This window comes from Oncorhynchus kisutch, linkage group LG12 (assembly GCF_002021735.2).
Source record: "Oncorhynchus kisutch isolate 150728-3 linkage group LG12, Okis_V2, whole genome shotgun sequence".
NCBI classification, from domain to species: domain Eukaryota; kingdom Metazoa; phylum Chordata; class Actinopteri; order Salmoniformes; family Salmonidae; genus Oncorhynchus; species Oncorhynchus kisutch.
The window spans coordinates 26,366,221-26,382,256 of NC_034185.2; the positions used below are offsets into that span (position 1 = coordinate 26,366,221).

At 42.1% G+C, this 16,036-nt stretch overlaps 1 protein-coding gene across 2 annotated transcripts in view; it reads left to right on the forward strand.

The window, feature by feature from the left end:
* Positions 1-818: 818 nt before the first annotated feature.
* The window catches only part of LOC109900787 (sodium-dependent multivitamin transporter-like), a 44,852-nt gene continuing 29,634 nt past the window's right edge, over positions 819-16,036 (forward strand). Inside the window, exon 1 of one of the 2 annotated variants that reach the window (XM_020496604.2) lies at positions 819-1,222. The gene's annotated coding sequence lies outside the window, so the exon portion shown is untranslated. The remainder of the gene's footprint in view (positions 1,223-16,036) is intronic. The other variant, XM_020496606.2, reaches the window with a different exon arrangement.

The window sequence follows — 16,036 nt, forward strand, 5'->3', positions numbered from 1 at the left end:
AGTCAATTGAAATAAATAAATGTTTCCTTAATCTATGGATTTCACGTGACTAGGCAGTCAGTGGGTCTGTGGGGAGTCAGGCCCAGCCAATCAGGATGAGGTTTTTCCACAAAAGGGCTTTATTATATACAGATACACTCCTCAGTTTCATTAGCTGTCCGGGTGGCTGGTCTCAAAACAATCCCGCAGGTAAAGAAGCTGGATGTGGAGGTCCTGGGCTGAAGTGGTTACACATGGTCTGGTTGTCAGGCCAGTTGGACGTACTGCCAAATTCTCTAAAATGACGCTGGAGGCAGCTTATGGAAGAGAAAGGGTCATTAAATTATCTGGCAACAAGCTCTGGTGGACATTTCTTCGGTCAGCATGCCAATTGCACACCTTCAAAACATGAGACATCTATGGCATTGTGTTGTGTGACAAAACTGCATCTTTTAGTGGCCTTTTGTTGTTGACAGCACAAGGTGCACCTATGTAATGATAATGCTATTTAATCAGCTTCTTGATATGCCACACCTGTCAGGTGGATGGATTATTTTGGCAAACAGTAAAAGGGCGTGGGTTACACATCAATCCAGCTGGTTTGCATCACATCAGGGTGGTCTGGTCCGATATTTGCATATCAAAGGGGCAAGGTAATCAATCAATGTCTGAGAAATGAAGATTGCATCACACATTGGGCAAAATGACAGACGGATCAGTCTGTGCAACACTGGCGTGATATACAGTACCGATGCTGGACTAAAATAAATGTATATATATTTGGTGAATTCCTGTGTGATTCATGATTTTTAAGGTGAACCGCCAAATAAGCCTTCCCTGCTATTATTCAAGATGTTGCACATAATTTGTGACGGAAGACTATTATTAGCAGTAATAGCCGCATGTTAACAGTGTGTGAAGAAAGCGAGCTGTCAAGGAAAATGGGCGGTTCGTATCGCGAGCATGACCTCGGTCTCCTCCATAGTTAGCCGAATGAAAAGAGACGCACGCGTCTGATCACGGTGAGATGTTAATTTACTCCCTTCGAATCAGCAAAGTACAAGAAAATAGAAGCCGATGTGTGTTGATTTGACATTTAACAAGCCATTGGGATCATGACACGCTCTTGAATGTACATTAGTACATTGCCATTGGTTCAATGTAACCTCACGCGGTAGCTTTGCTGATGAACGGCAGCACGACGAGTTGAACATTCGCTTCGTGGAAGGAGGACCACGCGGACGTAAGCTCATTAATTATATAGTTTGTTAGCATACTAGCGAGGCAGAAGGTGTTTTGCTGTCATTGATATGTATTTGTATTGATTGAAATACAGCTTGCTTGTTAGTTAGCAAGCTAATGTAACACATTTAGCCAGCGAGTGCTATGTAAAAATAGCTGATGACGGTGTTGTCTCATTTATCTAAACATTCATTGTTTCAAATGATGAACCCAGCGTTTCGGTTGCTAACATTTAACTTTTAAAAAATTGTAACATTGTACACTGATCAAAAATAAACGCAACATGCGACAATTTTAAATATTTGACTGGGTTACAGGTCATATAGGGAAATAAATAAATTGAAATAAATTCATTAGGCCCTAATCCATCGATTTCACATGACTGGGAATACAGCTATGCATCTGTTGGTCACAGATACACCCCTACTTTTTTAAGGTACAGTATCAGAAAACCAGTCAGTATGGTGTGACAACCAGGGCTGGTCCTTGCAGTTCTGCCACCCTAGGTAAGACGAAAAAATGCTGCCCCCTGTAAAACTAGAATAGTCCCAGTAAGCAAAAGGATGTTGAAAATATATATTTTCCAGATGTTGAAGTTGGGTTCAATTTAGGTTCTGAATGAAAGGTGAAAATAGGTATTTTCCAGATGTTAAAATGAGGCACTTTTTCTGGTTCTGAATTAAATGTAATGTAATTTATGGATGTCTATATTTGGGCTAAATCAAGTCTGGACAAAATCTGAACCAAAAATAAACGTCTATGATTGGTTCAGATTTGGTACGGACTGGATCAAAAACCAGTGGATGTGGAAATCAAGGCTCCTCTGGGCTTTGCCAAATAAAGGTGTAGGCCTGTGTAACAGTATAACTTTAGACCGTCCCCTCGCCCATACCCAGGGACCATCTGCACACATCAACAGTCACCCACGAAGCATCGTTACCCATCGCTCCACAAAAGCCGTGGCGTGTAGCCAACAGTGTTGCCTGAAATGTAATTTTATGAATGTTCGTCTATGTGGGAAGCCTAGTGTTTAGTAAAACACCAACAACAACAAAAATACATTTGGACAGGACCAAAATAAGATGTCCTAACAATGTTGGCTCATGCTTACTGGGGTGTAGCCTATGACCTCTGCCCACAATGGAATTTTGTGAATGGCCATCCAGGTCATAGGCCCACCATTTGTAAAGCAGGCCATTGCATTGGCTTTAATAGTCCTGATTCCTGTGACTAATCAATTTGGCTGTTTAAGCACAATGTCAGCTCTACCAACTTTATCAGGAGTTATCGTGAGTCTATTTGCAATGTTTTTACACAGCAGGAAATGCAAAAGTATTTTATTTTTCGCTATTATTAGCTTGTCTAAAATGTACAGATACAAACTTGAAACCACAGATCATTACAATGGGGTGAAACTCCTGGACAACAGTTGTGATTGTCCATTTTACTTTGACCTGTCCTGTTTTTAGAATATGTTAACATGACAAAGCATTTTTTTATTTCATTGGGTATCATTTAGGTTTTCTATTTGATCAGAGAAACCTGCATGATTTTAAAAAGTGTCCATCTCATGACATTGTCATACATTTTATCTCCAGCCTGTAGGCTACAGAAAAGACCACATACTCTTTTTATCTTATCCTATATCTGCTACATGATTTGTTAGAGAATTATTTTTTACGGGATGTTGGTGGAGCGCTGCAGCTATGCGTCTCTCCAACAGAACCCTGTAGAGGCGTGCTGGGAATGGACAAGCAAAATATTTGGGGGGACAAAGTGGGCACTGCTGATCACAGGGCGGCATCAACGCTCACCTAAAAAGCAGTGGTTGAGAGAGATTGTCATTGTTTAGGGGACAGAATTATGTGATGTTTAATGTGTTGTTTTTGGCGGTGCATCTTGGTCAATCCTGCCTAATAAGCAGGCCGGCCGTAGTGACCACCATTTGCCTCATGTAGCACAAAACAGCTAATTTCGCATGGAGTTTGCAAGGCTGTTGATTGTGGCCTGTAGAATGTTGTCCCACTCTTCAATGGCTATGCGAAGTTGCTGGATTAGGTGGGAACTGGAACACTTTGAAGTACACCTCGAGCCAGAGTATCCTAAACATGGTCAATGGTTGACATTTCTGAGTATGCAGGCCAAGGAAGAACTGGGACAATTTCAGCATCCAGGAATTGTGTACAGATCCTTGCGATATCGGGTAGAGGTCGACCAAATAGGATTTTTCAACGCCGATACTGATTATTGGAGGACCAAAAAAAGCCGATAACGATTAATCGGACAATTGGGGGGGGGAAGGGGAAAAAAGTATTCATTTGTAATAATGACAATTACAACAATACTGAATGAACACGTATTTATTTGTAATAATGACTATTACAACAATAGTGAATGAACAATGAACACATATTTTAACTTAATATAATACATCAATAAAATCAATTTAGCCTCAAAAAAAGAATGAAACATGTTCAATTTGGTTTAAATAATGCAAAAACAAAGTGTTGGAGAAGAAAGTAAAAGTGCAATATGTGCCATGTAAGAAAGCTAACGTTCATGTTCCTTGCTCAGAACATGAGAACATATGAAAGCTGGTGGTTCCTTTTAACATGAGTCTTCAATATTCCCAGGTAAGAAGTTTTAGGTTGTAGTTATTATAGGACTATTTCTCTCTATACCATTTGTATTTCATTAACCTTTGACTATTGGATGTTCTTATAGGCACTTTAGTATTGCCAGTGTAACAGTATAGCGTCCGTACCTCTCCTCGCTCCTACCTGGGCTCGAACCAGGAACACAACGACAACAGCCACCCTCGAAGCAGCGCTACCCATGCAGAGCAATGGGAATAACTATGCCAAGTCTCAGAGCAGGTGACGTTTCAATCTCTATTAACGCGCACCCCGCTAACTAGCTAGCCTTTTCACATCGGTTACACCAGCCTAATCTCGGGAGTTGATGGCCTTGAAGTCATAAACAGCGCGATGCTTGAAGCACAGCAAAGAGCTGCTGTCAAACGCACGAAAGTGCTGCTTGAATGAATGCTTACGAGCCTGCTGCTGCCTACCATCTCTGTCAGACTGCTCTATCAAATCAAAGACATAATTATAACATAATAACACACAGCAATACGACCCTTAGGTCATTAATATGGTCAAATCCGGAAATATCTCAAAACAAAACGTTTCTTCTTTCAGTGAAATACGGAACCGTTCTGTATTTTATCTAACGTGTGGCATCCATCAGTCTCAATATTCCTCTTACATTGCACAACCTTCAATGTTATGTCATAATTACATAAAATTCTGGCAAATTCTGGCCCAAACTGTTGCATATACACTGACTCTGCATGCAATGAACGCAAGAGAAGTGACACAATTTCACCTGGTTAATATTGCCTGCTAACCTGGATTTCTTTTAGCTAAATATGTAGGTTTAAAAAATATATACTTCTGTGTATTGATTTTAAGAAAGGCATTGATGTTTATGGTTAGGTACACATTGGAGCAACGACAGTCCTTGTTCGCAAATACGCACCGCATCGATTATATGCAACGCAGGACACGCTAGATAAACTAGTAATATCATCAACCATGTGTAGTTAACTAGTGATTATGATTAATTCAAATTTATTTATTTAGCCCTTCGTACATCAGCTGATATCTCAAAGTGCTGTACAGAAACCCAGCCTAAAACCCCAAACAGCAAGCAATGCAGGTGTAGAAGCACGGTAGCTAGGAAAAACTGGAGGCAGAGACAAGAGGGGTCAGGAGACACCCGGACAGGGCCAAACAGGAAGGATATAACCCCACCCACTTTGCCAAAGCACAGCCCCAACACCACTAGAGGGATATCTTCAACCACCAACTTACCATCCTGAGACAAGACCGAGTATAGTCCACAAAGATCTCCTCCACGCCACAAACCAAGGGGGCACTTATCGGAACACAGAGGTTTCAAAATTAGAGGCTCTCCTGATTGGATTATCCTCAGGCTTTCGTCTGCAATATCAGTTCTGTTATACCCACAGACAATATTTTTATAGTTTTGGAAATTTTAGTGTTTTCTATCCTAATCTGTCAATTATATGCATATTCTAGCATCTGGTCCTGAGAAATAGGCCGTTTACTTTGGGAATGTTATTTTTCCAAACATAAAAATAGTGCCCCCTAGCTTCAAGAGGTTAAAGGTTGAGACCGAGTTTGCGTCTCTCACATGGGTAGGCAGACCATTCCATAAAAATGGAGCTCTATAGGAGAAAGCCCTATAATTGATTGTTTTTTATAAGATAAGTTTAATGCTAGCAAGCAACTTACCTTGGCTTACGCAAATGCAGTAACATGCAGGTTCCTCGTGGAGTGCAATGAGAGGCAGGTGGTTAGTGTTGGACTAGTTAACTGTAAAGTTGCAAGATTGAATCCCTGAGCTGACAAGGTAAAAATCTGTCATTTTGCCCCGGAACAAGGCAGTTAACCCACCGTTCCTAGGCCGTCATTGAAAATAAGAATGTGTTCTTAACTGACTTGCCTAGTTAAGTAAAGGTGTAAAAAATTTTTTTTTTGCCAAATTGGTGTCCAAAATTACCAACTTCTGATTGTTATGAAAACTTGAAATTGGCCCTAATTAATCGGTCGACCTCTAATATGGGGTCGTGGATTATCATGCCGAAACATGAGGCGATGGCGGCGGATGAATGGCACGACAATGGGCCTCAGGATCTCGCCACGGTATCGCTCAATTCAAATTGCCATCGATAAAATGCAGTTGAGTTTGTTCTCTGTAGCTTATACCTGCCCATACCATAACCCCACCACCACCATTGGGCAACCTCTTCACAACCTTGACACCAGCAAACCACTCACCTGCACGACGCCATACACGCGGTCTGCCATTGGCCCGGTACAGTTGAACCCGGATTCATCCGCGAAGAGCACACTTCTCGAGCGTGCCAGTGGCCATCAAAGGTGAACATTTCCCAACTGAAGTTGGTTACGACGCAGAACTCCAGTAAGGTCAAGACCCTGGCGAGGACAACGAGCATGCAGATGAGCTTCCCTGAGACGGTTTCTGACAGTTTAAACCACAGTTTAAACCACATGGTCTGTGGTTGTGAGGCCTGTTGGACGTACTGCCAAATTCTCTAAAACGACAAGGCGGTTTATGCTAGAGAAATGAACATTCGATTCTCTGGCAACAGCTCTGGTGGACGTTCCTGCAGTCCGCATGCCAATTAGACGTTCCTTCAAAACTTGAGACGTCTGTGGCATTGTGTTGTGATAACTGCACATTTTAGGTTGTGTCTAGACATGACATTTCGTGCAGCTTTTGTATTCTGATAATGAAGTTCTGATCATGGAATTCCGATCACGTCAGGTGTCTACATTTTACATTTGAATGTGTCTATCATGTCCACATTGTGTCCATTTCCGCGCTATATTAAATGCCAGTATGCATTCTACAAATGATGAATAGGAAAAATATAGCACAACAGCTGATGGTTGTAGCTAACTACTGTAGCTACAGTTGAAGTCGGAAGTTTATATACACCTTAGCCAAATACATTTAAACTTAGTATTTCACAATTCTTGACATTTAATTTCCCTGTCTTAGATCAGTTAGGATCACCACGTTATTTTAAGAATGTGAAATGTCAGAATAATAGTACAGAGAATTATTTATATCAGCTTTTTATTTTTTTCAACATTCCCAGTGGGTCAGAAGTTTACATTGACCCAAGTTAAACAATTTAAAGGCAAAAGCTTCCCCAAGCTTCCCACAATAAGTTGGGTGAATTTTGGCCCATTCCTCCTGAGCGAGCTGGTGTAATGGAGTCAGGTTTGAAGGCCTCCTTGCTCACACACTTCAGTTCTGCCCACACATTTTCTGTAGGGTTGAGGTCAGGGCTTTGTGATGGCCACTCTAATACCTTGATGCTGTTGTCCTTAAGCCATTTTGCCACAACTTTGGAAGTATGCTTGGGGTCATTGTCCATTTGGAAGACCCATTTACGACCAAGCTGTAACTTCCGGATTGATGTCTTGAGATGTTGCTTCAATATATCCACATCATTTTCCTGCCCCGTGATGTCATCTATTTTGTGAAGTACACCAGTCCCTCCTGCAGCAAAGCACCCACAGGACATGATGCTGCCACCCCGTGCTTCAAGGTTAGGATGGTGTTCTTTGGCTTGAAAGCCTCCCCCTTTATCCTCCAAACATAACGATGGTCATTATGGCCAAAAAGTTATATTTTTGTTTCATCAGACCAGAGGACATTTCTCCAAAAAGTACTAGCTTTGTCCCCATGTGCAGTTGCAAACCGTAGTATGCCTTTTTTTATGGCGGTTTTGGAGCAGTGGCTTCTTCCTTACTGAGCGGCCATTCAGGTTAATTCGATATAGGACTCGTTTTACTGTGGCTATAGCTACTTTTGTACCTGTTTCCTCCAGCATCTTCACAAGGTCCTTAGCTGCTGTTCTGGGATTGATTTGCACTTTTCGCACCAAAATATGTTCACCTCTAGGAGACAGAACGTATCTCCTTCCTGAGCAGTATGACGGCTGCGTGGTCCCATGATGTTTATACTTGCATACTATTGTTTGTACAGATGAACGTGGTACCTTCAGGCGTTTGGAAATTGCTCCCAAGGATGAACCAGACTTGTGGAGGTCTACAATGTTTTTTCTGAGGTCTTGGCTGATTTTCTTTTGATTTTCCCATGATGTCAAGCAAAGAGGTACTGAGTTTGAAGGTAGGCCTTGAAATGCATCTGTAACAGTATAACTTTAGACCGTCCCCTCGCCCATACCCGGGCGCCAACCAGGGACCCTCTGCACACATCAACAACAGCCATCCACGAAGCATCGTTACCCATCGCTCCACAAAAGCTGCGGCCCTTGCAGAGCAAGGGGAACCACTACTTTAAGGTCTCAGAGCAAGTGACGTCACCGATTGAAACGCTATTTAGCGCGCACCGCTAACTAAGCTAGCCGTTTCACATCCGTTACACATCCACAGGTACACCTCCAAATGACTCAAATGATGTCAATTAGCCATTACAACAAAAAAAAACATGACATAATTTTCTGTAATTTTCCAAGCTGTGTAAAGGCACGGTCAACTTAATGTATGTAAACTTCTGACCCACTGGAATTGTGAACAGTGAAATAATCTCTATAAATAATTGTTGGAAGAATTACTTGTATCATGCACAAAGTAGATGTCCTAACCGACTTGCCAAGACTAGTTTTTTAACAAGAAATTTGTGGAGTGGTAGAAAGGTGAGTTTTAAGGACTCCAACCTAAGTGTATGTGAACTTCCGACTTCAATTGTAAGTAGCTAGCCAGCACGCTAGCATAGCAAGCAACGCTAAGGGATTGCAAAGGAGTTACCATAACTCTCGTCAAACACTTTTTAAATTCTAAATTAGCTAGCTGGCATTTGAGGCGTGTTTACTGTACATGCTAGGCATATATTTCCTCCAACGTTATAATAAAAACGTGTCTCTTCGTCCCAAAACACAAGTTTGCTGGAAACTTGTGGGAGGAGTGCTGATGTCGCCCGCTGTATGCACTTTCAGTAGCCTGATTGCTTCCAGACTAAGGAGAAATCCGCACACAATGCGTCCCTGACCACCACCACCACCTGAAGTGGTCAGACAGATCTCAACACAATCAGACCACAAGGCGTCTTTTGTCTGTCTAGACCCGTCGTTTCAATGCGAGCTTAGTTTTCTGATAGCAGAAGTCTCATGTAAGTGTCAAGTGTACACACAGCCTTAGTGACCTTTAATTGTCCCCAACACAAAGTGCACCTGTGTAATGATCATGCTGTTTAAGCAGCTCCTTGATATGCCACATCTGTCAAGTGGATAGATTAACTTGGCAAAGGAGAAATGCTCACTAACAGGGATATAAACAAACTTTTACCCAAAATTTGACAAATCTTTTTTTTGTGCGCATGGAAAGGTCTGGAATCTTATTTCAGCTCATAAAACATGGGATCAACACTTTTTACATGTTGTGTTTTATATTTTTGTTCAGTATATTTTGATTGTTATTTGCAACCTTTGCATTTCTGTAGTGTTTTTATTTATCAAGCTCTTATGGTCAGGTTACAACGTTCCAAATCTCTAGACTGATTCCATGTTTCGAGGTTCACCTGTCAAACAACAGCACGTGCCATCATAGACGATTTGATTTCAATGGGTGCCCGACCATTTCAGAGGCCACATTCTTTCTAGCCATTGACCAGAGGAATTGTGTAGATCAGGGCACCCCAACTGGCGGCCCCGCAGGCGGGCCAAATTGGCCCCCAAGTTTTCTGAGCATAGAGAAAACCGTTGGAGAGAGTGTGTTTAATTTTCATAGTTGGACATAAAAAGATGGTTTTAAAAACAACAGGAAATCAGCTCCAAGCATTTTAATTTAAGAAATCTGTTCCCAAGTATTCCCACGCATAATAGATCGACGACGTGATCGTGTACTAATGTAAGCAAGGTTTGAAATGATTGTTTTAGTCAAATATATCTGTTTGGGCTTCTTGCTGTCTACAAATTACTGCAGTACTACACATTTCTTTACTACAAATGATTTGTAAATATGTTCTGGCCTCCCAACTATCCACTCAATAAAAAATCGGCGCAAGGCTGAATCTAGTTGATGATCGCTGGTGTAGACAATTATTGACTAGCGCATCTTTCTCATTCTTCCACTATCTTTATTGATTTGTCACCTTTCACCATGTGATAATTTCATTACACTATAATGGCTCATGGCCACCTTATCACGGAACTCCTTCAGTAGATAAAAACCCTCTCAACTCTTTTGGAAAGCTAATAACCTTCATTTTGAACCTTGGTACTAAAAAGAACTTCAGGATTTGTGCTACACAAATCTTTGCCAACTGTGGTTATAGTGACAGCTCACCACTACTATATCTCACACATTGTGATTCAGAAAATGTATATTTGTATACCCCTCCCAGTCTTACCATAACCCCTCCTCACACACACATGCTGTACTTTGTCAGAGCAGCATTCATGGGACTCATTCGGGGAGGGTTTAATGACTACTCAGATTCTTGCCCTTTTGGGCAGCTGTAATAAACTGTCTGAGGCACATGCTGGTGTGAACGGGTTTACCACTGTATGCCATGACTAGGTGAGGAGCATGCGTCAAGGTAAGTCTTGAGATGCTACCTCGAAGACTCGGTGCCTGTAGAGGTGTACGGTATGTTTCTTACAATTTGAGACTGATTTGTCCGCACAACTGAACGGTTGTCTCTGTTGGAGATTACTTGACCTGACCCAAAACATTATTTGTTCTCCTGAAATTAAAAATGTTTGAACGTATGTCTAAACTGTTAATTACATAGGCCTATCTTCTAATCTTTCCTATGGTGTATACTAGCACTAAACAGGTCTGATACTGCAGGGTCTGTCGATTTCAGCTGCATCCCTTCCCATTATTATGTTCTACTCCCCCTGCCAATATTGAAGGTAAAATGGATTTCTATTTCACTCAAATTACACTGAAGGGGGTTACGTCAACGCAGGGCAGGCTGCGTTTCCCAAGAGCATGTACAATGTTCGGCCCAGTTGCCAGGCAACAGTGGCTTTCCATCCTGGTCTTTAGCGTGTGAAAGCGGCACTGATTTCTGTCTAGATGTCCTTCCTTCCCATGCCCTCTCTTGACGCATCCTAAAACCAGGCCTTTGGCTTGGGGATAGTCAGAGTCATTAGTACTACTGTAGCTAAATGGTTTTACATCGTCAGACTCTTAAGACATCACATAGGCCTACATTGTGATTGCTTTCTAACTTCGTCACACCCTACTGGTGCAGAAAAAGGTTGCTGCGTTAGGACACATTTTTGTTGTTGTAACGGGCAGGCTAATTAAGATAGGAATATCTCCTCCAGGGCTTCCCCCCCACTAGTGAATTAATAGTTCCCTCCTCCGTGGCGTGTCTACACTGCATGGCTGGTGTCAAGTTTCCATCCATGAAATTTGATTTCAGTGATCCCAAAGGGTTGTAGCAGAGGAAGCCTAGCAAAGAGCCAGAGGACCCTGTAACTGACCGTTGACCTTTGGGTATGATCTTATTTACCACGTGGATTAAGTTCATGCTCCCCCACCTCAGTCACGGGAGGGTAGTTGAAAGACAGCTTATGGGAGTTCCTCGTAGGAAAGACTATAGTAGATTTATACTATATATAATTTATCATGTTACCATCATGTTGTCAACATATTACCACAAGACTATCACTTAGATTTCTGCTCTATATGGTCTGTTCTTGCACCGCATGCATTCAAGAACACTCCATAAATGACCCATCTAGTCAAATCAAATTTTATTGGTCACATACACATGGTTAGTAGATGTTCATGCGAGTGTAACGAAATGCAAAAGTCATCTAACAATTTCACTACCTTATACACACAAGTGTAAAGGAATGACTGAGAATATGTACATAGAAATATATGGATGGTCGTGCGGCATAGGCAAGATGCAGTAGATGGTATAGAGTACAGTATATATACACTGCTCAAAAAAATAAAGGGCATGCTCCTGATGAGGTGGAGGATGGTCTCCTGAGGGATCTCCTCCCAGACCTGGACTAAAGCATCCGCCAACTCCTGGACAGTCTGTGGTGGATGGAGCTGGGACATCTTGACATGATGTCCCAGATGTGCTCAATTGGATTCAGGTCTGGGGAACGGACGGGCCAGTCCATAGCATCAATGCCTTCCTCTTGCAGGAACTGCTGACACACTCCAGCCACATGAGGTCTAGCATTGTCTTGCATTAGGAGGAACCCAGGGCCAACCGCACCAGCATATGGTCTCACAAGGGGTCTGAGATCTCATCTCGGTACCTAATGGCAGTCAGGCTACCTCTGGCGAGCACATGGAGGGCTGTGCGGCCCCCCAAAGAAATGCCACCCCACACCATGACTGACCGCCAAACCGGTCATGCTGGAGGATGTTGCAGGCAGCAGAACGTTCTCCACGGCGTCTCCAGACTCTGTCACGTTTGTCACATGTGCTCAGTGTGAACCTACTTTCATCTGTGAAGAGCACAGGGCGCCAGTGGCGACTTTGCCAATCTTGGTGTTCTCTGTCAAATGCCAAACGTCCTGCACGGTTTTGGGCTGTAAGCACAACCCCCACCTGTGGACGTCGGGCCCTCATACCACCCTCATGGAGTCGGTTTCTGACCGTTTGAGCAGACACATGCACATTTGTGGCCTGCTGGAGGTCATTTTGCAGTGCTCTGGCAGTGCTCCTCCTTGCACAAAGGCGGAGGTAGCGGTCCTGCTGCTGGGTTGTTGCCCCCCCTTGGCCTCCTCCACGTCTCCTGATGTACTGGCCTGTCTCCTGGTAGCGCCTCCATGCTCTGGACACTACGCTGACAGACACAGCAAACCTTCTTGCCACAGCTCGCATTGATGTGCCATCCTGGATGAGCTGCACTACCTGAGCCACTTGTGTGGGTTGTAGACTCCGTCTCATGCTACCACTAGAGTGAAAGCACCGCCAGCATTCAAAAGTGACCAAAACATCAGCCAGGAAGCATAGGAACTGAGAAGTGGTCTGTGGTCACCACCTGCAGAACCACTCCTTTATTGGGGGTGTCTTGCTAATTGCCTATAATTTCCACCTGTTGTCTATTCCATTTGCACAACAGCATGTGAAATTTATTGTCAATCAGTGTTGCTTCCTAAGCGGACAGTTTGATTTCACAGAAGTGTGATTGACTTGGAGTGTTGTGTTGTTTAAGTGTTCCCTTTATTTTTTTGAAGTGTATATTATTTATATTCTGAACTCCGGTCCAGAAGCTAATTTCCAATTCTATCAGTTTTGCACTATGTATTTGTACACTGTATTCTCTACATAGCTCTTTGTAATATTTCTACTACTGTATATTGCATTTGAGTTATACTGTTTATACACACCAGATTTATTTTATTTACATATCATTCCTAGTATATCTTGTGTAAATTCATCTGGTGTAGATGCGTATAGATTAGAGGTCGACCGATTAATCGGAATGGCCGATTTTAAATGGGGCCGATTTCAAGTTTTCATAACAATCGGAAATCGTTATTGTTGGGCGCTGATTTGCTGTTTTAATTTTTTATTTAACTAGGCAAGTCAGTTAAGAACACATTCTTGTTTTTTTTTATAATATGTTTATTTTACAATAAAAAAGACAGCAATACTAACAATGACATTCATTGTACTGTTGAATGGGATGGCCAATTTAGAGGACAAAACTTAACTCACACATACACAAAATAAAACAAAATCCTATTAGGTGGTACATGTATAAGAAGACAGCATATAGTCATTACAAGCAATGTAGTTAAGCCAAAAATAGATATTGAGTGGAGTACAGTACAGCACAGAGTAGCAGCAGATCGTCAACCCAGTTATGAAGCGGGACTAGACCATTTATCCAGTATGGGCTGCCATATTTTGTAAAACATTGGACTTCTATTGGAGGTATTGTATCAAATCTTTTCCATATGTATTACATTCCCTAAATCCCGTAACCACATTTCATTTCTCCAGTTTCCAAAATTGCAATATGAGCCTTTTGGCTAATAGAGTACAAAGAGAGACAGCTTTCCCTTCGTGGTTATTCCCATCAACTGTACCAAACAGAGCGGTCAATGGGTCTGGGGCTAGAACTCTATCAAAGGCTCTAGATAAATAATCAAAAATGAGAGCCCAGTAAACATGTAATTTAGGACATGTCCAGAATAAGTGGGTCAACGTCCCCTCATCCTGCTTGCACCTCTCACACAGTGGTGAGGTGTCCGGGAATATTTTATGCAGTTTTACTTTTGAGTAATGTAACCTGTGTATCACCATAAACTGTACAAGGTTGTGTCTGGCATTCACTGAACTGTGGTTTATATTCCTGAGAGCTTCTACCCAGTCCTCATCTGAGATTTCTGACCCAAGTTCTTGTTCCCAAGCCCTTTTAATGGTGTCTGTGGATACCTCTATTTGGGCCTGTAGAACATCATACAGTCTAGAGACCGACCCTTTTGAATGGGGTTTGACAAGGATCAAGCTATCTAATGTAGGACTATTTGGCTTCATGCCATATTGTGGGATATGTGTCCTTACGAAATTCCTGATTTGGAGGTATCTGAAAATATGTGTTGTTGGCATGTTGAACTTTCCCTGTAATTGTTGAAATGAAGCTAACTGACCATCTATGTATAGATTACCAATTGTTGTGAGCCCCTTCTCCCTCCACTGTGAAAACACCACATCATCCAATGCAGGGTGGAAAGCATGATTCAGGCAAATCGGGCTGTCAATGTATACAGTGGGTATGTTAAGAAAATACCTAATCTGTTTCCAGATCCTAAGCATATGACAAATGACTAGGTTAGTCATAAGTGGATTTTTTTCACATATGATGGGCTATTAACAAGTGCAGGGTTGTGAGGAACGTTGACAGGAGACCTGCTCAATCAAAAGCCATGCAGGCATATCCTTCTGTCTCATCGTAGGTAAGCTTTCCCTCCAGAAAGACACAATGTTCAGATTAGCAGCCCAATAATCCAGTTTAAAGTGAGGAAGGCCAAAGCCCCCCTCCTATTTTGTACTTGCATAAATGCTTCTTTGAAATTCTGGCTGCCTTGTTATCCCATAAAAATTGAGTTACTATTGAATCCAGTTTCTTAAAATATCTTTGTGGTATGAAATTGGGTAGACATTGGAAGAGGTAAAGAAACCTGGGTAGGACAACCATTTTAATAGCGTTTATACGACCAACCAAGGAGATAGGCAGAGTTTTCCAAAACTCTATATTTTGTTTAAGCTGATATATTTTCATGTCCCAATTCGCTTTCAATAGCTGATCAAGGTCTCTTGTCACTACAATGCCACGGCTTGTGAACTTGTCCATCACTGTTCTAAACGGGGTAGATTGCAGAAATTGCATATCCACAGGCTGTGATATTGGCATCAACTCACTTTTTTGCCAGTTTATCTTGTAGCCAGAGAAGGAGCCAAATGTGTTTATCAAGTTAAGTAAGGGTGGAATAGAAGTTTTAGGTTTGGACAAAAACAAAAGAACATCGTCTGCATATAGGGAAATTTTGTGCTGTGTGTCCTTTATTTTAACAGAAGCTATATCGGCACATGCCCGAATGCCAGTAGCAAGGGGTTCCATGGCTATAGCGAAGAGAGCAGGCGAAATAGGGCACCCCTGTCGGCACCCCTTGAACAAGCGGAATGACTGCAACATTTCTTGATTGGTTACCACGGACGCCATTGGGTGTGCATAAATAATTCTTATCCAATTAATACATTCCTTTCCGAACCCGAAGTGCTCCAGAACCGACATCATATATTTCCACTCAATCCGGTCAAACGCCTTCTCTGCATCAAGAGCTATTACCACTGCCTCAACCTTATGATCATGATACATTACGTTGAAAAGACGTCTCAAATTGTAGTGTATATGTCGGCCCGGGATAAAACCTGTCTGGTCAGGGTGTATGATGTCAGAAATATATGTTTTCAATCGGTTTGCCAATCTCTTTGTCAACACCTTGTTTTCTATGGGGAGTAACGACACGGGCGATAAGACGACATCTCCATGGAATCTCTATCTTTTTTCAAGATCAGTGCTATTGTAGCCTCATACAGAGTTTGGCATTTTCTTTGGATTGTTTAAACATTCGCAACATAAGTGGAGATAGAATTCTATAAGAAGTACTGCGCCAGGCTATTACATATCCATCGGGCCCAGGGGCCTTGCTGTTTGGAAATTGTGCTATCGCTGT